The sequence below is a fragment of the Acromyrmex echinatior genome, chromosome 1 (genome assembly GCF_024713525.1).
Source record: "Acromyrmex echinatior isolate Ae372 chromosome 1, ASM2471352v2, whole genome shotgun sequence".
Taxonomy (NCBI): Eukaryota; Metazoa; Arthropoda; class Insecta; order Hymenoptera; family Formicidae; genus Acromyrmex; species Acromyrmex echinatior.
In genome coordinates, this window is record NC_141852.1 from 13,283,363 (window position 1) to 13,309,255 (window position 25,893).

General features: G+C 32.5%; 1 long non-coding RNA gene across 1 annotated transcript in view; it reads right to left on the minus strand.

Annotated features, from left to right (window-relative positions):
* Positions 1-6,363: 6,363 nt before the first annotated feature.
* Positions 6,364-25,893, minus strand: part of LOC147910986 (uncharacterized) — a 486,594-nt gene continuing 467,064 nt past the window's right edge. Inside the window, exon 4 of the long non-coding RNA XR_015544271.1 lies at positions 6,364-10,851. This is a non-coding gene — a long non-coding RNA (uncharacterized LOC147910986). The remainder of the gene's footprint in view (positions 10,852-25,893) is intronic.

The following is a 25,893-nucleotide window of genomic DNA, read 5'->3' on the forward strand; positions in this document are numbered from 1 at the left end:
ATTATAAGTATTCATAAATTTTTAATGTACCTCCTCTTATTAAGGAGATTGCCTGATTTGGAGCGCAAAGAATTAATTTTTTTTATATCTTCTCAAATAACAACTATTCTAGAATATTTTCTGAAAATTTGAATGCGGTTCTTTTAAAATTCTCGGAATTATAGTGATCTAATTCCGAGATAAGACTTTGATATCGGAATAGATTAGTTAGTTTAATCCAATAATTTTTATGAAGAGAATGAACCTTTTTATCCACCGACAATTAAAAAGTAAATATAAAAAAATAATTGTAAATAATATGACGAACAAATTTAAACCGATAAGAATCAATGTAATTATATAAGAGAAATTCCTATGTTCGATAAAAGCGTATCTTAAGTGCTTAAATATTTCTGTGTGAATTTATATATGTCTGATACTGCAAACTGCGTGCTGAAATCTTTTTCAATCTTGAAATGCGTTCATGAGCAGAACCAGAAATAGTAACATTCTTTATTAAATTGACAAGTAATTTAATAATTTTTTGTTAGTAAACATCTTTATAAGAATATTAATAATTAAATGTTAATGAGAATTTGAAATCTATAAATTATTTTATTGTGAAAAATATTGCCTCAACGAGGATTTGAACCTGGAACTCCCGACTTTGCGGTGTTATAACAATTCAACCTTATTAGGATCAAAAATTATTAAATTGCTTGTCAACTTGATAGGTGATATTATTATTTTGGTTTTATTCGTGAATGCGTCTCAAGATCGCAAAAATTTCGGTGCATATTTTGTAGGTCAGATATATGTATAAGCATCTTGGAAAGCTGAATTAAGATACGTAATAAAAACATAAATATCGAGGATGCGTAATTAAAACGTGAGCTTCGAATATGTGTATCAGCCGGACATTAGAATCTAATCGATATCAAAATAAGAAGTAATTGCGGCGTAAAGAAATAGCAGAGTAATTGTGATATTTAATAACTTCCTCTTTTCAAATAAAATAATTGTTCAATGATAATGAATAATCAATAGATTATTTTGGTATCCTACATATACCAAATATTTCTTTCAAATATTTAATTTAATTTATATATATATATATATGTATAATTTGAAAAAACTTTTCGATACTCTGCAAAATTGAGAATTTAGAAATGCACAATTAGCAAGTAATAGTTATTTTTTCTTACAGAGATACAGATATTCGACGGATTACATTTTCTAGTTGCCTTTCTTTTTATATCGTGAAGAGAGAGAGATTACGATTGTCTTATAATTTCACAAAAAACAGAGAAGAATAATGCGAACGTTTTAATCGACTAATAGCCGAGTAACAAGCGCACGTCGAATCGTTTTATAGGGCCGATAATTACGAGCGATTCTTTTGCGGTGCCTAGCTACTAGCTGCCTATCTACTCACGATGCTGTCTCGGACAATCTTTCTCCATCCTTTACTGATATCCGACCTCGCTATCTTCCTCTTCCTTCTCGCGGCACCAGCGTATAATGGATCGCTTCAATTTACTCGACGGCACCCCCTCGGTGCTATGACCTCTGCGCGCCGTGCCGTGGAAAATCGAAAAATTCCGGGGGCTGCTCGCCCGAGGACGGGGGATCAGGGGGATGTTGTACGCGACTCCATCGGGGAAACGACGAGATTTCATTATAATGGAGGAAAGCCTCCCGGCAAAGTGCGAAGTCTCGCGGCAGGTCTATCCTTCAGGGACGAAAGGAATTGGCAGGAATTATGTCGGCAAGTGTCTACGGTTAAAAAGAGAGGATGGAAGCCAAGAGGCCGCGCGCGCACGCGAGTTACGTAGTTACCGGGGTTTGTTCAACCCCCGATGCATGCCGGGGGGAATTGTATAAATACGGAGATAAAATCGCCACGTCGAGAGTTAAAACCGCATTCGTTGAAATAAGTTTCATCCCTTTTGTCACAATATTATTTTTATTACAAGACCGCTGGTATTTTCTCATCGTAATTGAAAATATTTTATTATTTTCTTCCACTTCGATAATTAAGCGGAATTCATCCTGTAATTTTAGATTGTATGTTTGGTTTGAAAGACGTTCGCAAATAGATTTGCACTTTTTGTTGCTAAATGGAAGTTCACAGTGTTTCGTGATAGGAGGCGAATAAATATGTATGAATACTATATCACATGCGGAAATAACTCGTGTTTACATATCTGTGAAAAACATTCGATTACGTAGTGGAGTATTGCAAATTATGTTGAAAATACGAAAAGACGGAGACTAGTACGCGGCTCTTAATTATTACCACGATATGCAAGTGTCCACTGATTAATGCGCATTTATATCCATGCGGAGAAATCGCAAATGAAGATAAAAACACGCGCTTTATTAATAGTTCTCATCGAGAAAGAACGAAAGACGGATTAACGTATTTACGCAACATGAAAAGAAAAATACGAGGGAATGTTATATCTTTTCTGATGGACATCGATTGAAAATTCAACGTCGCAAATTAAATTGTCGATAAAATTTCATTTTTGTTACATTAAATTGAACCCATAAGATGATTTTTATAATATTTTTGTATTGATTTCAAATCTGTTTGCGAAAAATCTCTTTTATTTAGGAGAGTAGAATTTTTCTCGCCTTGTCGAGAGGAATCAAAATAATTCTGTCACATTTTGTCATATTTATCACTTTTTTATGATAATTTGAGAGCTCCTTTGTTTAAATTTGTGCGTAACTTTTTTTGTCAAAGAGTGTATTTGCGTTACTTTCTAATAATCATTGTGTGTTAAATTAACGCAAAAATTTTTGTTTAAAATACATGAAGAAATGTGTTAAATTTAATATAAATTTTTCAAAACGATTATCATATTTTCCCATTAAAATATTTTTTTACATAATGCATGTACTTTCTCTTTCTTATTCTGGTAAAATAAATTCTTTCGAGTATAGCTTAACTCTTTATTATGGAAAATTATATTCGTTAGGCGAGATTCACCGCTATCGAGGAACGACCAAGGTGATATTCGTATTCCACTCACTTTGCCTTTTTATGCGCATCGATATAAATCCTCTTACTTATGTAAGTTTACGTGTTTGCATAGCACACAGTTCGTGTTATTATTTTCTCTCTTTTTATTTATATTTTTGTTATTTATGTAGATTGTTTCTTGCAACGATACTTTTATGCAGCTAATTCGTCCCGGCTGGAAACTGTTTGCGTTAATTTGTACTCGTTTATATGCAATTATTTATATATGATCATTTATATGGGATCGTTTATATGTGACTGTGTCATAATACAAACTTTAGAAACTCTTGAACTTAATATGAGGAACAATTAAGCCGAGCAGCATTGACGTGTTCACACGGAATCGTGTTCTTAATAATTCAGATTGTGTTTAAGCGTGTTGCGATTTAATTTCCAACGTAACAAAGAATTCAGACGGTGCACGATTAACTTCTGTACGCGTCTTGTATAATATTCCCTCAGGAGAGCGAAATAGAATTTTATTTCATGTTAAATGACGTAATATTTTGCAAGTGTCTGCTGAGGAAATTATTGATATTAAACGTGTTTAGCGCGTCTTAAAAATTCCAATAATAACGAAGCTGTCGTGAGAAGAAAAAAGAATGGACAAACATTTTTTAATTGTTCAGTGGAGTTACAAAACGTGATACTGCAGTAATTTAATTTATTAGAAGTAATTTTGAATTGAAATTTGTTGACAATATCTCTCTCATTGTTACGGAATGTTGCTATATGTCAATGGAAATTCCAGTTTTTCTGTAAAATTCAAAAAATTCCTATGATGATCGACGAAGAATTTTCTGTGGGAATAAAACGACTCGAGGAAAATGTCAAATAGTTTGCGTTCCGCTTTAGAAATCTTCACTAACGCGGTGTGACGAAAGCGTTGTGTGCGGTAAAGTCGACAGAGTCGGAGAGGTATTTGTTTAATTAATTCATTAATTAATTACACCAGAGACAACGCGGTGGCGGCATCTGGCCATTCGTTTCGCCGGCGCGGCGAGTCGCTGCGGCATAAATTTTGAGGATTAAGGTTACATCAGGTAAGCATTAAAGCTTCGTCCAAATGAAAATGGGGATACATCGGGTGACGAGGCGCAATCGCGCGATGACAAAGTATACAAGCGTGCGAGCCAGGCAATATTAATTTCCTAATTGAGGTTTCTTGATTAATCTCGCGCGTGCATGTCTGTGTTCTTAATTGATAACATAGTGCGACTACGTATGCATGACGTTGTCAATTATACATACGAAGTGCAAACGAAGTTTGTGATAAGTCGACGATATAATCCACAGGATAGATTATAATGGAAAGAGAACGATTATCTTAGTTAATTATATTTTGCAGAAATTTTTATTATACATATATATAAGTGTGTGTGTGTGTGTGTGTGTGTGTGTGTTTGTGTGAGAGGAGAAAGATAACTCTTGATTTAACGCTTGATATAACTTAAGTTACTGCTTTCTTCCAAATCTTCTCTCTACAGTTTAAGAGACAATTAATTTGGATTAGCCTGTGAAATCACCTGAGTGCGCGCTTTAAGCCCTTTGACTTCGTAGAGGTCGGCAGGTTAATGGAAAATTCGGATACCAACAGTATTTCGAGATAAATAAGAGAAATTAACTTGTACGGACAGGATAAGCCAAGGTGGTTTTCGCGCCGCCAACTTTCGCGATCCTTGAGAGTGGAAACTATCGCAGCTGCGCACAGAAAATCCCGGTTGTCCCGGTTTTTCTACCATTTCAGTGGAAGAGGCGCGATTTGTTTTTCTGTTCCATTACGTCGTAAATTACCCGAAGAACATCGCCGGTGACCACTTTTATTATCCGCTCAAAATTGCTCGAACGATATGTTGGCGAGACATATCATGTATCCGAGGCACTTCGTATAACATACACATTCAGTTATATTATTTTTTACATTAGATATTATATATTTTATTAATATTATATTTTCTGAAGAACATGCTATGGTAAAAATATAACATAAAAAATATATAGGTTGTTCTTTCTCTATCTATATACAGGGTGATGAATGAAACATCTATTTAAATATATACTAATTATTCAGTTTCCTAAATTTTTAATTCTTTATCAGTTCTGTATTAATTTTGTTAAAAATAAGTGTGTTTTATATATATATATAATATATATAATTATGTTAATTATATATAATTATATTAATATATTATAATATATATAATATATTATTAGGTGTTGGAATTAATTCGTAGCGTTTTACAAGTGATGGGAAGTACTTTCATTAATGTATTTTTTAATGCTCATGTGAAATAAATAACATTCTTTCATTAAAAAACGCTACGAATTAATTCCAACACCTAATAATATATTATATATATATATAAAGCAAATAGTATGGCATTTTGTGTGAGTCATTCTGTAATACTACACTGTTAAAAATAAAATGGTAATTTTATCTTAAAGACGTATATATAGTGGATTTTTAAGTTAAAATTAACATTTTATTTTTAAGTATGATATATATATTATATATATATATATATATATATCATACTAAAAAAAAATGTATATATATATATATATATTTTTTTTCTGAAAATACTATAATGTATCTACAATCAGCCGTTTTATCAATTTTTCGAGTCATTCTGTGTAAGAATGTTTTTGCATTTTACATATTTACACAATGTTTACTACGGTTCAATGAACCGCTTATTCAGTATCTAACTTTATCATTCTTTTCGTCGTTTTCGTGTCGAAGGAATGTCTCTTAAACAGCCTTTACTACTTCGAAAAAAGATGCCCATTTCTTGAATCGAGATATCTCTTCGATTTTTATTTATCTCTTTACTTCTCTCCCCCTTCTCTTTCTCTCTCTCTCTCTCTCTCTCTCTCTCTCTCTCTCTCTCTCCCTATGTATCTTTCGATTTCGCATCTTCAATCTTCTTTTTTAAACCATCCACGTAAAAGATCTTCTTTACGTAGAAGAAGAAGCTAAGAAGCCAGGATGATTAACGAGGAAAGTAGTCGAAGAGATCAACTTACACTCGGTTTTCCGTAAGTTAATTTTGCATGATGTACCTTCGCTTATTACATGAAGATTAAAAAGAGCAATTTACTCATATATTTTTATTTTATTCGACATTAATAGAGCTTTCTTTGTATCAAAAAAGCTTTAATTGATAATCTGGTGTTTTAATTAGCAACTTTGAGTTATAAAACATTTTACAATAGCGTTGTCGCAGATCGAATAGAAATCATCTTCCTATATCGAGGAAATAGAAGGAAAGGTCTCGTCCGTAATGACTCGTTAACCGGGTTATACCGGTTTGTCGAATTAACTTTATTCAAAGCGGAATAAGCGTCCTAAAAGAAAGTTTTGCATTTTTCCATTAATTTGAACGAAACACCACGCGATAATGAGGCGTAAAGTCGATTCCACCATTTTATTCGCGGGAAAAGTGGAAAAGAGGAGTCGGTGATACGGAGGAACGGGACAGCGTGATTTAATTTAAAACAGTCTGGAATATCGATAAATGGAAAATGATGCTTGCGGATTGGAGCGAGGAAACTCATCGTTAACCGAACGCCCGGCGAAACTTTTCGGAGATATTCGTCATCTTAACGAGGGTTTTATTGCGGATCCTGGAAATATGTTTGGAATCTGCCTCGAGTTTGCCTTGTAAATTTCACTCATATATTCGGGTCGCGATACCATTTCGCTAATAGAAGGAATTACGCACGGGGGTTTCCATATCATGGCCTATTTTACAGTCGTGCACAATTTCGTGGGTTTCTGATATGGCAAGATAGCAACATTTTGCAAAGAGAATAAAATGCGCATTTATCCGCATAAAAAATAAGAATGATTTACTTTTATTGTGTATTTAATACAATTGGAGCATACATATTATTTATATATTTATATTTAATATAGTCTGGAGTCTATATATTATTTATACATTTGTATTTATATGTATTATTATTATATATACATTTATTTCATTATGTCTTAGATGCAACTTATTCTACTAAGAGAAAAAAATGATTGTACTTAATATAATTTAAATTTGTAATCATTTTGAATGCTAATTGTATATTATTTTGGTATAATTATATAAATATAATTGTTATTAATATTATAGTATAATATTATAATAATAATAACTATAAAAACGGTCTTAATCATACTCTAACTAATTTATCCTTTTCGGTACCAACTATTTTTAATAGAACTATATAAATATAATTATTATTGTTATTATTATTATAGCAGTATACAGTAATTACTAAATGGAGTTACTAACAATAACAATTTTACTACTAATTACACAATACCAAACACTTTTCTCTCTGTGGTTAGTTCGTATAAAGTATTAATTATTCTATTTGGAAATTGTATGTGGTCCCATGTCAAACGAATAAATTACATGCAATCGAATTCTTTAAAGTTATCGGATTGACGGCGCACACTGCAGCCATTACGGATCGATGTAATGGTTTAACGAGGATTTTATTGCGAGCACTGTAAATTTTTCGCGTTCCAACGACGACGCCAGCATCCATCCGGTCGTGTCGCAGCGTCTACGTGTATAACTCGCCGCGCTTCCTGCGTGAGACATCCCGAAGAAAATTCGTGTTCCTGGCGAGCGTCGATCGTTGTGACCAATGACGCGTTCCTCGTATCTACGAATACCGTATCGGATATTTCCTGACGAGCAAACCGACCGATCAGCCGACCGGCCGACCGGCCGACCGATCGACCGTTCTTCCTTTTTGGTATGCGAGCTCGACGCGTGTTTAACATACTTCTTCCTCCTTCGTGGATGGAGAAATTCCGTGATGTACAAGTATTTTAATTTCCGGTCGACTCATTCGACACTCGCATTAATTACTCCCGGCTTTTAGAACAATGTAGAACGCGCTATTTTCGCGACACAAGTGTTCGGGTCGAAGTATTAAATCCCTAAAGTTGTCACTTACTGTCCTTGATAATTTTCGCATTCTTGAAACTGCAGAAAAGTGCAATGAGAAATAAACTGTTTGATATTTGCGATTATGATTGCATGATAATTTAATTATTATTGCTAACATTATTGTAATATCTATAAAAATGGAAACTCCTAATTATAATTATTTTATCGTGAAATTATAATCCCAATAAAATATTACATATCAAATATTTTTCTCTCAGTGTGTGAAATTATTCACAGTAATTTTGATAAAATTATTGAATTAGAGAGGCAACAATAATCAATATTTTGTAATATTGTTTCAAAGAATTCTATTTTTTTCAGGCATATGCGTAGGAATATTGAATTATTGAAATTATTAGGGAATGTATTATCGCGAGAAAAGAAATTCTTTATTTAAGTTCATATATGTTTTCTTTCACTTAGGAAATATTTATATAATATTTATATATAAAGGAAAGGCCCCTATTATGAAATACCGAGTTCATTTTGGATAAATGCTAGAAGTCCATAGGCAGAATTTAAAAAAATAATAGATCATTTTGAAGAGAATTTAATAAGTTTTAAGATAACGTTATATAAAATTTAATTCAAATTCCATTTTTTTTTAAATTAAAGAAATGTAAAAAGTAAGCAAATCGCAAAGTCAAAAAATGTGCTCCTAATATGAGATGCCTCGAGAAATCGATAGTAAAACGCAAAGTATATCGGTATTGCAATTAAAAAAAACTTTATTTAATATTTTTAAAATACAAGCAAACACAGCTAGCGAAAAATAAGCATGCAATGGATTCAGGATTAAATAAGTTAACGGTTTTTTAAAACTAAATTAAGTTAAAGTGCTTATAAAATTAATAAAATTAAGTTAAAAGTTGAAGGAATAAAGAATTAACTTAATAAAAATTAAATTAAGATTGAATTAACTTAAATTAAAAAAAAAGTTAATTTTGAAAAAAATTATTTTTGAGATCAGAATGTCCTAATTTTTCTTAAAATGAGATTACTTTAAATAATATTTACAAATATAGATTATTAGGTAAATTTAATTTTATATTCAAGTTATATATAAGTTACTTATATATAATAAAAGTCACACCATACAATATTTTGTCAAAATCTTGTGAAAGCGAAAGATATGTTTGCATTATTTCTCTTTCTTAAACTTGTATTTAATTTTCTTCAATTTCTGAAACGACTGCTCATGATTACATCGACTAGATATTTGTTACAAAAATATACATAAAAATTTAGAAAATAGATGGATATGCATACTGTTCTACAACAATTCTTCATCTAAGACTCATTTCATATTTATGTTGCTGAAATATAATGTTTATGATACTTAAAATTAGTGATTTAAATATAAGCGGGAAAACCTAGCGAGTCAATAAAAACTGACTACCGTATGGGGTGACTCTTCTTATAGATCTCTCATCATAAAATCCTTGAACTTTTTCTAAATTAATTCTCTAATGTTTGACTTTAAAAGAAAAAAACATTAGCGTTAAGACAAATTAGAAAAATTTTTAATTAAAAAAAGTTAATAAATTAAAGTTTAAAAGCAAAAAATTAAGTTAAAAATTAATGCATTTAAAATTAACTAAGTTAAGTTAAAAGTTATTAACTTTTTAACTTTTTTTTTTAACTTTTAACGTTTTAACTAGTTACCACCCAAAATCCTGGATAGATTATACCCAGAACTCGTCTTCAGGTAGTTGGAATCAAATATCGCAGAAATAAATACTCGACGTTCATTCCGGTTATTTTTTTATTATTGTACAATAACATTTATACTTTAGCAACGATTTTCACTATAATAACATAGCAGCATGGATTATTTCATATTACAAATACTCTGAGTATCCCATATTATGATTTCCATGCCTTGATTTTACGATCATCAAATCTAATTCTATAATTAAACAATTTAACATATCCCATATTTTTCTATTAGTACGACCTTACTCTATCACTACATGAAGAATTTATTGCCAAATATTTATTTATTAAATAATAAACAAGGTTTAAAGGCTCATCTTAATGAAACTTGAAGACATCCAAATTCTAAAATCTTATTTTACAATAACTACAGGCATGATCTAATAATGAATTTTCTACTAAATAGTTTTCAATCCAAGAGCAATAAATTCATGGTGGAATCAATAGATAGCGTTTATTAGTTTAACAGAAATGTCGCTATCTCATTTTAGATATATTTACTTCCGCGAGAAACACCTGATTTATGCACAAATTGATGTCGCAGAATCTATGTCGTTCCATCAGCGATAATTAAACTTCCGTCAGTTTTCTTCTTGCCGATGGGAACGACAGCCAACTCGCGAGGGCGAGCCAATTTTGTAACGTGGCCAAGGGCTGAAAAATATGTGCGAGGATTGGGGTTGACAAGGGTGCGGCCCATGGACCAGGAGTAGAAGACGAAGCTCCTCGGCCGGATAGAGCGGAACGACGGAGGAATGGGCTCGCGAAGTTAATGCCGGCATTAAAACCACGGGAATGGACTTAACGACTCGTGGCGTGTCGGTGGCTGCGACCATTCTGTTCTCGTTTCAACCATCCCCGCCGTCAGAGGAGGAGGCCGAGGGGGGCGCCATCTACCCTTTCCTTTTTATTTTGCCCGTATTTTAGCGTATCGCCTTCGCCATCTTCGCGGAAGCCTCCTGTGCGTCGTCGATGGAAAAGAGGGGTTGTGGTAAGCGACGGAAGGAAGAAGGAAGAATCCCTCCTTTCAAAATTACTCTCCTTCGAGTGATCCTTCGCGAAAATTAACATCGTCGACTGCGCGCTCCGTTGCCCGAGACCCTCCTTGAAATATCGCGTTCAACGTTATTGTCCCGTGGATGACTGCACGAAGAAAAGTATCTGTAACTATAATTGCATGGTAAAATAATTATGGTTCGGAGTTATTATTAACATTTATAGCAGTAATAACTATAAAAATGGAGTTCTTAACCATTTATTATTTTACTATAAAATTATGGGATGAAAAGAAAGTTTGGCTATAAAGTTTTGTGTATTTATCAAATTATTACTTAGGTAGCAAGCTGATGCTATTTGTCATTATTTTGACATTTGGATAGTAATATATATTAAAAAAATAAATTCTGGTATATCAGTTACTTTAAATCTTATTAAATACCAAAAGACTGCTCTAAAAGTTCTTCACTGATTAGTGAACTAAAGACTACTTTATTAACTGCCTGGGGGAATTTATCAGTGGAAAGATGCGCGTTTCCCCCCCCCCCCATTGATGCGTTTCTGAAGCGATTAGGAGCTTGGCTACAACATTTTGTGTTTATAAATTTATTATTAATGTATTTACAAATATATATATTTAAAAAAAACTCTGCAGAGTGTATAATTATATCTTGTTATACATCAAAAATACAGCTCAGAATTTTCATTCAGGTACCCATTTTATCCTTGTTTAACATTTGATGAACAAGAATAAAATGGTATCTAGGAGTTTCCAGAAATTTATGAACGGCTATACTTTTTTATATTTAATAAGATATAATTATACACAACAGAGTTTATTTTTTTTGTAAATACGATTTTTTTATAAGCTATTAATGATTTTATAAATACAACATTTTTGTCAATCCATAATCAGAAAATATTAAACATTTTTCAGTGAAATGATGATTTGCAGCGATCATAATTTGTGACATCTCTCATTATAGATCACATTGTTTACGGGAGTGGACTTCTCGATTAAAAATTGTGAGAATATTATATGGTTTCTCATTAATCTGAATATTTTTCAATTATAATCAATTACGATCTCGTTGGTAGCTACTTCAATTTTACCTGTGGTTCCGTCGTCCGAGTGTTACTTTGTTTCCATTTGAAGTGTGATTACCGTGGGACAGAGTAGAGAAAATCACGGATGAAGGACGTACCGCGGTGTAAAATGCAAAACGTAGTTCGTTATTCCTAGTATTTTCCGTTATTACTGCAGGCTGCCGCCGTCATTTATTTATTTAACGCGCGTCACACGTGAACACGCGCATAGTATGTTAATTAGTATTACAAACAGTATTACGCTTGAATAATCACGAGAAATAGTCCGTATGTTCTGTATTATCCGGAGACGAACTCTTCGGTAATAATAAATTTGTTCGTAGTTTTCTTAAACGCGCGTCAATATTCCTATCTCCAAGCGATATCCTTTTCTCCATATATTTCTGTCGCTTTTTTCCTCCGCTTTTTTAGTCCCTCGACCTATCTCCAACCATTATCGGGCGTTGGCGAATGAAGGAAAAAAAAGTATGCGACAGCAGAGGATGGCTGATAGTGGCGACGCGGATCTTTTTTCCTTTAAGATAATAGTGATACGAACTGTTCCTTGCGGCGAAGGTGGTCGCACCAAGTCCCTTTTTACCCGGACTGTCATTACTGAAGGAATGGCAAAGGCAAATACGATGATCATTAGGAGTTAATTAATTTTTTCCCTGTGCCGTCTTCAGACCCCTTCCTCGATCCCTTTTTCCCCCGATAGGCGCGATGCCGGTGCTACATAGAAATTATCTCCTGACTTTACCTTCCAGATGTCGGAAATAGAAAGGTCGTCTTCTTTGAGTGTTTCATGATAACACGATCGGATAAAAAAGCTTTTGATTGGATTATTGTAATTGCTTTTTACATTGAGCGATGATTATTATCAATCATATCGTATCATTTATCGTCCGGAAATTTGGTATCTTTGTCAGATAGGGATAAGTTCGATGGAATAATCGTGTATGATCGCGCGATCACATTCTTGATAAAATATTTTTATGTAATTATATACAAAATATGTCCATATATGTTTTCTTGTTCTGGTATAATCTCTATTCAAGAAAAATATATACAAGAAAAATAATAAGGAAAAGAAATGGAAATAATTAAATGGATAATTTTTAAGAATTTATTGTTTCTTTTAAGTAAAATTAGTAATTATTTATTACAGGGGATCCAGCCCCGATGATTTTGACTTTGACATATGTTGTCAAAGTTATGATCCTGATTAACTTTGCCTTAATAACTAGGTGGCGATCTCTTAGTTTTTGAGGTATTTAGAAAAAACTTTTAGAGTTAAACTTTAGAGTTAAATTTTAGTATCATGCGTCTATAGGATTTTTTACGAAGCGAAGTCCACTTCAATTTTTATGTCTTCAATCAGGGAATGAAAAAATTATTATATATATATATATAACTTTTTATAATCATTTGATGACATTACAATTTTTTATGACTATAATAATGATAATTAAACGCTGAGATTGCGCTAAAGTTGGAAAGTCACTTTGAAAAGTAACTTGCATCATTACGCGTTTACTTTCTGAAAAAAAATAATTTGCAAAGAGTAACGAGTGATATTACCTCAGTTTAAAAAGTAACGAGTTACAAATGCCGAGTTCATTTTTTTAATAACGAGTAACTTTTCCAACTAGTTACGAGTAACGATCGAGTAATTTTTCAATCCTGATGTTACAGTTACACACACAATCATAAAAAAATTTGTCATTTCCAAATCGCTATTATAATAGAATGGCGATAAGGAAAGTAACGGTGTAACAAGTAACTTCTATTTCCTGCTAGGCTCCTATTCAATAACTCTTAACGACAGTGTCAGTATCGTTACATTGCTTTGTTCAGATTTTATATATATATATATATAATCTGACAATGTAACGATACCGACACTATCGTTATAATAAAAAGACTGCGCAACGACAATGATATCAAACTATCGTTAAAGAGATAGAATCAGAATACTGTATTGTCGACGATCGGATAAAACATCATATTCATAGAATATCCGTAAAATATTCGCTGATTTTTGCTATTTATTCGATCATAAAAATTAGCAATTATTAAATCTAAAAAGAAGGTTTAATTTGCGATACAAAGGAGCGTGTGCATAGATATGCCCTCTCGAGCTACGAGGACGCAGGATTCAGATCGCACCTACATGATCTCTGTGACAGACGATAGGATTGTCAAATTGTGCTACTTTTCGCAATTTGGATTACTCAAGAAGTACGTTTGCGATGAAAAATGGCTTTTGTGCGACTAGTCATAAATTGGCTACCGTTGCCCAATTTGTGACCAGTCTCATAGAAGCCATTTTTCATTGCTTTGCTTGTTGAGTAATCCAAATTGTGGAAAGTGACCCAATTAGATGATCAAAAAGGTCACATCACCGTACAGATCGCGGAAGTGTGGTCTGGATCCTGCGTCCTCCTGGCTAGAGAGGTCGAGATCTGCATGCGTGACTTCCTCGTAAATTAATTCACTTCTCTCCAGATGTAGTAATTGTTGGAATTAGTAAGTAACGAGAATCAACGATTAGCCCAAGCGAAAATTTATATACATATTTTAATTTACAAGTATGTATTGTACATATCTTCGTGATTGCGTCAGATTTATCTTCAGGTTATAACTCTTCGAATTTAGTTCTCAAAAAGAAAAATAATATTAAAGATTGATAATGTTCATCGAGATTCAGAAATTACCGTTACCTAATTTTTATTCAGTTTCTTAATAATAATTTAACGATGAAATAGTGATTTGAGTATTGTGAAAAAATTTATCGCCCAATAATTGGACTGACAAGAATTTTCTTAAAATCTGCTCAAGGTTCTCAGGCGTGTGGTTAATATTGTACATGTCAATGTTTCCACTGTGCAAAGTGTCAAAGCAGTGTAGAATCTGTGCGGAGTTTTTCCTTTTTTTTTGTGAGATGTCACATTTTGTTTCGCGCGGTATGGTTAAATGGCATTTGTTGAACGAGAAGAGCTAGTCGAAGTAATGCGTGATAATTAAGAGAACGAGGAGATCTCTTATGGCGAGAAAGAACACTCTGCTTTCTTTACATGAGTCTCGGTTCTCTTTAGCGCGTATCGATTCCCATGTTCTCTTAGTTATTGCTGTTTCGTTGCTTCGTTCCGACGAGACAACTCACTATTTGGCGACAAATATTAATATCGACACTTGATACATAGCGCGGCGATTTCGGACGCCAGCTACGTGCCTCACATATACCGAGTGATCCTTTAATATTCCACCGACGTTGCCACCATCGTATGCGAATTCGACTGGCGTTCGGTCGAAATTTCGTTGAAAAGTGTCCGCGATAAACGCCGAACGTTTCGGTCTCATGCACTACCGAAATGCTCAACCTGTTTTCCAGCATTTATGTTTTAGATATATCTCTTTTTTTATTTGGACACATGTGAATAAAGTTAAAAAATAAGTTAAAAAAAGAAAACGAACAAATAATTATTTTGCAGAAGTATCTAGAAATTTAGCTACATACAGATTCGAAAATAATTTAGACCATCAAAATAATTATATAGGACGCTCAAACTAATTATTAGAATTTAAAAAATTAAAATTTTTTTTAACATCGTCATCAATGCTTACATAAGTATTCTATATAATTAATTCAAATCTGTATCTAACTAAGTTTTTAGATAATCTTTTTTTTCGTGAATATTATACATAACTCATATATGAGTTTGAGAGTATAAATAACTGATAAGCTATGTTGAATATTAATTATAAAGTTTCTAATTATAAAAAAAATTATTTAATAGTCAGAGAAAAAAATGTGTTAATTTTCTAAATTTCTGAAAATATTCTTTTGATATTTCCTGTCTTTATCAAGAACAAAGATTGCGTATCAAATTTTTAAATAAAGTTGGAAGATTCTCTCATAAGTTTGACCGACATTTCAACACGGAAAAGGTAGTCTTAATAAAAGGATAAAGGCTGGAGCGGGGGAGAAGACGCGAAATGAAATTCAGGACGCCGTGGACGTTCCGGAATATAAATATACTCGACGCGAGCTCCTGGATAATACATATATTATGACAGGTCCCGGCGCGCGTCCCTGATATAAATCAAGATCCCGTTACTCTCGTGAGAGAAAAGCCGGACGAATAGTGGCGGGGAAGAGAGGAGAACTCTCTGCCGCCAGGCGAAAACGCTATCCCTCTTGGAGTCTGGAGACCGCGGGATGGATAATGGTATGGCATCTCGACGAAAAGCACACGCGTACGAATTGTCAGCCAGAAAATGAACTTTCCAAGTGCTCGGAAAATCAAAGCGATTGTCCATGGCTTCGATCTTCTCAGGCAGCCGTTTCAGAATGAAAACTTGAATGAACACACATCAATTGTATCTTTGGTCAGTACATTGTTTGACAGAAAATAATTTTTTTCGGACACTGAAATAAGACTAGTTTATAATAAGACCATTTGATAGTTGATCATTTGATAGTTTTTTATGTTTACTACACATACACACATACGAATCTATTTTCTAAATTACAACACTACGTCACAATTTTTAGAGCAAAAAGGGCTATTTTTACGTATTTTATTATATTATAACTATAATATGTGACGTATTGGAAAAGTTTTATTGCAATCAAAATTAAATATGTTGTTAGAACTTTCAGCCCTAAAAAAATTTTTTAGTATCGGTTATGATTAAAAAAAATCATGGTTAAATATGTGACCTATTAAGAAAAATTTGTGAATTAGACGATTTACCAAATAGCTTTCAATTACTTGAAAGCTTTATTTGAATTTAAATTTTTTAGATCGCTGAATATAAATTTAATATCAAAATTGACAAATTCAAAACAGATTTAACATAACGGGTATCAAAACTTAAAAAATATCCGAATTGTTGCAAAAATTTATCTATAGAAATCTTTCATGATTTTGAAAATATCAATTTTTGCAATTCAAATTTGCATTCAATGATCTAAAAATAATAAATTAGAATATTAAAAAATGTAATTAAAACTAAAGAGACGATATTAGAACAAATCATAAATTAATAACATATGCATTAAATAAAAATAAATACGAAAAATATAGCATTATAAGAGATATTATTATTTCTTATAGTTATCATGGCTATAAGATTGAAACAATAACCGTTATATAAAATTATATATATCATTTCTTTCTTATTTGTGTATCGAGCTTGACAATCGAGATTAACAATCATTAAAAAAAAAAAAACAAGTGTTTGTCACGATTTAAAATTATACTTTATCATAAGTTCTCAATCTAATGTTACTTTACAGCCATAATATAAGCAGCTATCTGAGAAACAGATATATCCTATTAATAAAACGATACAACTCTAAGTTATATCTATCACGTCTAGCAGTTCAATTATTATCGCGGTTATCTTTCGGAGCGTAACTTATCGCTCAGTCGGCTGGTAGTTAGCACGTTATCCTTCAGAGTAGATATGTCTTAACGCCGCGTCGTGGAGAATATCTCAGACTGCACGTACGGCAATAAAGGCCACCTTCGCCGGGTGGGACTGTTCGATGGCGTCGCTTTATTAAAAAAGAAAGAAGGAAAAGAAAAAATTGCCGGATTGCTTGGAGATGAGCAAATTGGACCGACGTCGTGTCTCGGTGGCGGCGCAGCTCTTCGCGTCGAACAACCCGGGGCGCCAGTCCCACGGGTTACGTTTGCTCCTTCAGGCTAGCGGCGTGATTCCTTCCGCTTTCTCTTCCCATTTCGTACCGTCGCCCACCGGCGAGTATCTTTCTTTAAAGAATCAAAAAGGAGGAATTACTCAGGTTCTCGAGAGAGCAGCTCGAGCTGTTGCTTTTTCGTAGCGAAGCGATTAAACGTCACGTCTGGAATGCGAAATGTACCTTGGGAATGTTTCTTCGTCACAGATGTTGGTCGCGATAGTTTGGCAAATAGAGGTTCAAGTACTTAAGTTCTAACGCAGTCTCTATCTAGATCTCTTATGTCACATAACATTTTCTGTTCTTTATTTATTTTTTAGATTCATGTGTGTATCTACAGGGTTGGCCATATTCGACGGAAAGATCCTTGAACCCTATTAAATGATTTTTAAAATGAACAGCAAAAAATGTGTTTTTTCCCATGATTGAAAAAAAAACATCTTTCCGTCGAATATGGCCAACCCTGTATTATTCATGACAGGGAAATATTAAAAGTCATGAATTTCATATCTCCAAATATAGACGTTCAAATATTATATTGCATTCTGCTTTATCGTGAATCTTACATGTAAACTTTTTGCATTTGTCATATATAGTGCAAATCTCACATATAATTATTATACATGTATAATAATTATACATATAATTATTCAAAAGAAAGAGAGAGAGACAAATGTTTAATAATATATCGTTTTCTTACTTCAAAAGTAACACAGCTAAAAAAATGGGAGTTATATGAATGAGTGTGTGTTTGTTAAATACAATTAGTTAATGTTACCTATCATTCACAAAAAAAAGATATATTTTACAGAAGTGTATATTTCGTCATCACAATTAATAAATATCGAAGAAAAATGTCGTAAGTAACGTTTAGTTCACAATATTCGACATTTTTCTCTCACAATCAGTGTATTAGAAATATTATTATTTACATAGAAAATATTATTTTATATACGCAAAGAAGGATTTTGCAAGAATATCCAAAAATTTAGCTAGATACAGATCTGAAAATCATTATGATGGATCATCACAATAATCAATAATGTTGGATTCAAATATGATAATGCTGTAAGTTGACAGTTTATGAGTAACCAGTCGAAGTATCTAATACAATTATTTTGATGTGATTCAATATACTAATTATATTTAGATATGTAACTAGCAAAATTTAGATACTTCAACAAAAGCGTGAACACATAGCATTTGTAATGTTTCACAAATTAAAGAATTGCAACTTTTTGTCTTCTTCTTCTATTTTTGTACTTTTATTGTAATATTCGTTTTCAAATTACATTCTTTTTTTTTTTTTTAAATTAGTAGCAAGATGAGTACAAATACCTCGGCGTTAAAGCAGCTCGCACGAGAGACGATAGATGCTAATCAATAGGGACTGAGAACTAATTAAACAATCGACCGCATCCGGCACTCGTATCGGCGCGTTAAGTAAACGGCGCGGCGATTCGTTCGCCGCGAAGCCAACTTTACGAGCGAAGTTTCGAGTATGACGCTCTCCCTCGCCCCGGATAGAACTAGTCGATTAAAATTCCCAGTAGTCGCCGAGGAGTTAATCGAATATTCAGGAGCGCGTCACGGAGAGCATTCCCGTCGAACCTCGGCGGGAAAACTTTGGGTTTCGGAGGGAAAACTTTCGCTGCCACCGCCGTCATCGTCGTCATCGGAAAGTGCGTGTTCGGGCACGACGAAAAAGCGTCATGACACCATGGTAGATGGCAAATTCTTTTCCGATCTCTCAATAGAAAAATTTCATCCTCCTTGTTTCATTTACTTATTATTGTCTCGTCTCCACGATTAAGATGGCTGAAGTTATTCATAAAGAAATGTTCGCGGCATGAATGTCAATGGCAATCGCGAAAATTGGCTTTGACGATCCTTTGACGTTTAGCTTCATGTGCCATGGAACTTCTCGAAGAAGGACGCGACTTCTCAATAGCTCGTTAAACCTCCTAGTTTAACCATCGTTCCGATTCGCTAACCGTTATTCCGCCTCCACGATAGCTGTAACGCGATTATCAATTCTCGCGAGTTACAAACGGGCGGTTACGACTTCGTCCAAGTTGTCCGTTGGACAATTAATAACGTTAATCGGCTTTGATAACTCCTTTGATAAAGCGCTGCGAAGTTCTTTATGCCATTCTCACAATTTGCTATTCTTCTACACTGTCTGTTACTTCATTTATCAAACATGCCATTGTTCATTATAACGATGTAAGACGAGCAGATCCACATTAACGACGCTTGTATTATTCCTTGCAAAAATCGTCAAATTAATTGCGTGGTCTAGTCGGATCGAAGAACACGCGCAAAATTCTATTTACAGCTTGTTTATCGGAGCAACGTAATATGATCATGACATACAAAAAAATTTAAGTAGTAAGGGTCATTGCGCACAAAAAAAACTTAAGCAGTAAAACGTAACTGATTAATCATAGTAGAGATTGTTAAGCCAAAAAACGTGAGCAGTGGCAAATTCAACATGTTGATTTTTTTACTGCTTACGTTTTACTGCTTAAGTTTTTTTGTATGCCATAGTCGTAAAACGTAAGCAGTATAAGTGAATTGACCAATCACAGTAGAGATCGTGAGGCGATAACGTAAACAGTAGCAAATCCAACATGTTGCTTTCCTTACTGCTTATAGGTTTTCTACAATAAAGCCATTAGCTGAGCTTTAAGTGTTAAACTGTAAAAAATTGATCAATCATGAGCAATTATTCTTGTCGCATTCGACTATGATCAATTTTTGATCAATTTTTTACGACTTAAAACATAAAATTAGGTAATGGTTTATCGTAGGAAGTTTATTGCATCATACAATTAAGATTTTTTTTGTGTGTCATGATCCTTATACGGCTTACATTGTCTAATAAATAGTGAAAGCCATTACGTACGTGGCAAGGCGTGTGTAGACAATGCGAATCTCGTTAGATAATAATCAACTCATATATAGAGGGAAGCAAAAGCAACTAGTTACGCTGATATGGTCACTTGGGCATTATCGTTCTTTGTGCGAATAAATTTTATGGACTAATCCTTCTCTCTTGCGATCAAACGTTCATAATGCGACCTACAGAGGCTACAATCTTTGTTCGCGTGATGTCCAAAGTAGAAGGCATTATTTTACATAGAGGAGATTGGAGCTGGTTGTATGGAGCTGGTTAATTGTCAAAAAGTTAATAACTCAATCAGTATATGGAAAGCATTCTCTTTTTATTGTAGATTACTGATATAATTAAAGTGTGTAAAATAATTTGCGTCAAAAACATTATTATGTACAATACTTTTTAAAAAATAAAGTTGGTAAATAAATTTTTTATTTCCCTTTTTATGTTTTGATTAGTTTTTAGCATTACTAATCGCGAATTCTCTGTAATCATAGAAAATGGTATGACTCAAATAATTATTGTAACAAACTTTATAATTATAATCTCTAAAAACAATCATATGAGGTAAATCGACAAAAATGAATCGAGATTGAGTGACAATCTTTAAGTTTAATCTTTTTAGATCGATATGTTTTTAGAGAATATGTTTATTATAACGAATATAATATTTCATATAAATATATATAATTTTTCGTACAGAAACTAGTACGAAAACAAATTACTTATGTTTTTATGATTAAAATAACTATTTTACTTATATTAATACTATTTTATACAATCCGAATTTAATTCCTGGCCGAGGTAATATTTTTCGCAATAAAATTATTAACAGTTTTTCAGATGATCATTAATATCAAATATGAGATTTTCAGGTATTTTTTTTAGAAGTGCCGAAAGGTTTACGGATTATCGTTAGAACTATATCAGTGCGCTAAATCTTTTTACATATTAAAAAATTTATTTTTTTTTAACATATTTGAATGTTAATTTAACAAAATGTAATTATGTTATTTGAACATTTTGTATTAAATTGATATTTTAACATTTTTTAACAATAATAAGTGAATAGATAACATAAAAATAATGTAGTTTTAAAACAAAGATACTAAAATAAATCAAAGAAGGTAAATGTACGTATTAATTTAATATATTAAAAATGTTAATTTTACTAAAGAAATATATTATAATTTGTTTCCAAATTGTGTTAAAGTGGTACATTTTTTGTGTTATTTTTATATAATGTCTGTTTTATTGTCTAATTCATCTTGTGTTAACACTAAAAATGGAGTGGATCTTTTGGGTCCCATGAAATATGTTGACAAAAATTTTTTGGTAGCTATTGAAAGTCTTTAGATAAACGGAATCAATTATTTTGGATTATTGCTTCTGAAGAAAAGAGGAAACAATGATAAAAAGCCAATAGGAGCACTCAGATAATTTAATCGACTCAATCCATGAAATTTTTATGGGCAGTTTCGCGCTTTACGATGCACCTAATAGCACGTGCGGAGTTTATCGTGACTCCGAGTTAGTCTCTTGTCACAATATAAAAAATAATGGACCCGTTCCAACTTTGGCTCGCGAATGTCGCTCTAAGCGGCGTCGTTATTCTTTTCTCGCGGGAAGAATAAGACGCGCGATTTTTCTCCCGGCGTATTATCGCATCCCGTCGTGGTTTTATCATCGCAATGTCGCGATTTGAGAGAATCCACTTTTTGCGGAATAACGGAAGGTGTGAGACACGAATTGTTAACAAAATTCATCATCATGCGTCACAGTCGGCGCGCATTGTTATTTAGGCGACAGTCAACCTCACGCACGCGGACAGGGAATAAATAACATTCCGTGTGAAATTACGGCGCTTCGAAACGATCCAAATGCTTGCGGGAAGCAGCTTTAATGGACAGTTTTGAGTTTAACGACATCCGCGGACTCGCGGCCAAGCGGCTAACCCACACCGTTCGTATCTACTTACGGACGGAATGCCGCTAGACGCGCAGGGGCTTTGTAGCTTCCCACGTTTCGCCCTCGTCTCAACCCCATTATGGTAATAACGCAACGAATCCGGGAGTTGAGCGACGCGCGATTACACGTCCGGGAAATAATCCGGCGATACAAGCTGGGATAAAGACTTTCCGAGATATTCTGTTTCGGTTTTCTCGCCGTGCAAACCATCGCACTTTTTACGAATAATAACGACGAACATATTGGGAAACGCGGGAATGTTTGGCGAACGCATCGCGTGTCAAGCGATCGATTTGGCCTGCATTCGTGGTTTTTATTGTTCTACGATGGGGTTCGTGATTGAAAAATTGAACGAACACGATAGAGATATGTTTTTTTAACGTTTTCATTTCATACATGTGTCTAAAATACAAAGAAAGGAAATGCAGACGAAATGGAAATGAAATTTATACGCGAGCGAATGGGATTCGAATTTATTGCGCAATGATATAAATTTCAACTTATATAGAAATTTATTTCGTTATATGCATATCAACAATAGCAAAAATTATTATAGAAAAACACAATTAAAAATATCAAAATATAAAAAATATAAATAAAAGTTTACTCATACAATCAATAATTATGAAAAATAAGATTTTGTATTCACTGTACTTTTCAGTAATATAAACAACTAAATAATTGAAAGGAATACATAAACAATAAATTAAGTAATATAAAAAAGGAATATATAAATGATAAATATTACTTGTATAAAATTAAAGAATGAAAATTTAAGATTATATTAAAACGTAAAAAATTATTCATATAAGCCGATAAGAAGTCATATCAAAAGCTGGACACATATATAAATAATCGAATGAAAAATACTGCAGAAAAATTAATATGAAAGATAAACAAAGTGACATAAGATCGTAATGTGAATACATAATTACGTAACGAAAAAGTCTTATCGATCTGAGCTGCATCTTAGCTTAAATAATATTTTAATGTGAATTTATATACATATCTAGTTCTGTAAACTGCGTGCCAAAGTTATTTGTCATTTTCTATCTTAGAATTCTAAATCGAATAAATTCTAAATCGAACTAGGACAGTAATATCATAAATTAAATTGACAAGAAATTTAATGATATTGTTGATTTTAACATCTTAAAAAGCGGTACCTAAATAATTTATTAGAAAAATATCTTGCGTATAAATAACTTTATTACAAAATTTTATTAGAAAAATATCTTGTGTAAATAATTTATTACAATAAATAAAAGATAAACATTTTCTTGTGAATCATAACAATATGAATTGTGGAATGTAGTCTATTTTCATAGAAGTCTGCACAATTAATTTCGTCATTGTCTGGTACTTTTAACACTATTGCAGATTACTCAATTAAATCCCTTAACACTTGGGTCAAATCGCTATATTTTTGTCAGTTTTTACACAAATCTCTAACTTTAATTCGATTTTTCTGTGATCCCAATACAATTGTTATACTATCTATATATATTTCCAAAAGAATCGGTTTTGTGCCTAGTTGGCCATCACTCGAATAATCGAACGAGTTCGTTTCGTGATGGTTTTTTGTTTTGTTCCAACAATTTGATTGGGGATAGAGGAAATTTAGCGTGATTGAAATTCATTCAAACCACTTAAGTGAACAATAGCATGAGTACCTTTGTACTCGCCGGCGCTTGTCGAATAAATGGAACATATATTCCATGCAGTTTAACAGTGGAATTTACGTTATCATGTGTTCCGAAATTAATTCGCCGAGAAATTTTATAAATATCAAGTGTCCCGGCAGAGTGGTGACAGTGACTGAACTGTTCTTGAAAATCAATCATTCAAATTAATTTAGAAGCTAAATATGCGTACTGTAATTTTATAATGAGGCTATCGAATGTGCCAGGACGCAAATCTCTAACCTTAAATCTCCATCTAATCTAGTTAGGCTAATTAAGTTAGGCCATTGCTCGAATAAATATCGTACAAGTATATTTCAAGACTGATTTTTTGTTTTATTTAATTGATTGTTCATTTAAAAATTTAGTTCATAGGAAAGTTTATTATCATTTTTAACAAAATGTAGTGACAGCTATATAATATGTGGAAAGAACGGGAAATATCTGAAAATTTAGCTAAATATAGTTCTGAAAATAATTGTTTTTGCATCATTAAAATAATTATGTGAACGATTTTTTTGTTGAAATATTTAAAAATTTGACTAGATATATTTTGTTGAATATCAAAATCATTTATAGGAAGCTCAAATATGATAAGCAATGTTGTAAAAAGTTTCGATATTCTAACAATTAGTTTGAGTGTCTTGCATAATTATTTTGATCTTTCTAAATTCTTTGAAGTAATATTTTACTGTTTTGAAGTGAAATGCTTTTCAAAGAATTTAGAGAGATGGTTCAACAAAATTATTTTCAGATTTGTATCTAGCTAAATTTTTAGATACCTCAGCAAAATTATTCTTTCCGTGCATTAGATAAATATAGCTGTCGCTACATTTTTTTAGAAATAGTTACAAACACAGAAATAGTTACATTTCTATAAACTAATAATCAACTATATAAGTGAACAATCAACTAAACAAAACAAAAAACCATCACGGAACGGAATCGTTAGGTTATTCAAATGATCAACTAAGTACAAAACGTCTCTTTCGCATATAAAAATATATTATATATTTTATATATATATATATATATATATGTATAATAAAATAAAAGTGATTGAAATCGGAAGAATTGAGTTAAGTTAGAGATTCCTGGCATATTCAATAATGTTATTATGAAATTATAGTATTTTTGTGTGCTTGTAATTCTTAACTAATTGACATAAATCCTTCAGCAGCATCCTAATGGAGATTCTTCTACATTGTCTTGTGGTAACTTCTACATTCTTTCCGCAAAGAATCCGTAACAATCGATATATACGAATTTATTGATGCGTGGTCTTTATGAGAAAGGAGATACGAGCGAACTTATCTTAACGATTTGCTCGTGCATTATTTCTTCCTTTCAACAAAGTACTTTGGTTTTGCAAGAATATATCTTCGAAGTAGTTCATCCAAATGTAACAATTCGCAACGGAACGATAATAATCTGTTTTTAAAGCCGAAACACAAAGAATAAAAGGAAGATGCGCATAGATCTTAAATCAGACATATGACTAATGACTTCCAATCGCGTAATTTTGAAAAATTCAAATTTATAAATTGTGATATCACGTCAATACATACAGTTAAAAATCTAATACGTTATATACGTTTCAAATAGTTCAAATTTTTGTGTCAATTTAACATAAGATAAATATTAGAACGTTAAAAAGTAATACAAATATTATGTAAAGAGTTACTCAAAAAATGTAACATTTTGACGTAATTTAATTACAGAGTATTTCTTCAATAAAATTAACATTTATAATGTATCCAATTATCACATTTTATTTCAGAGAGAGGAAGTTGTATTATTTTTGTGTTATTTCGTTTATGTTTATTTAATTATAAATTGCATTATTTTAATACCAACAGAAATGTTGA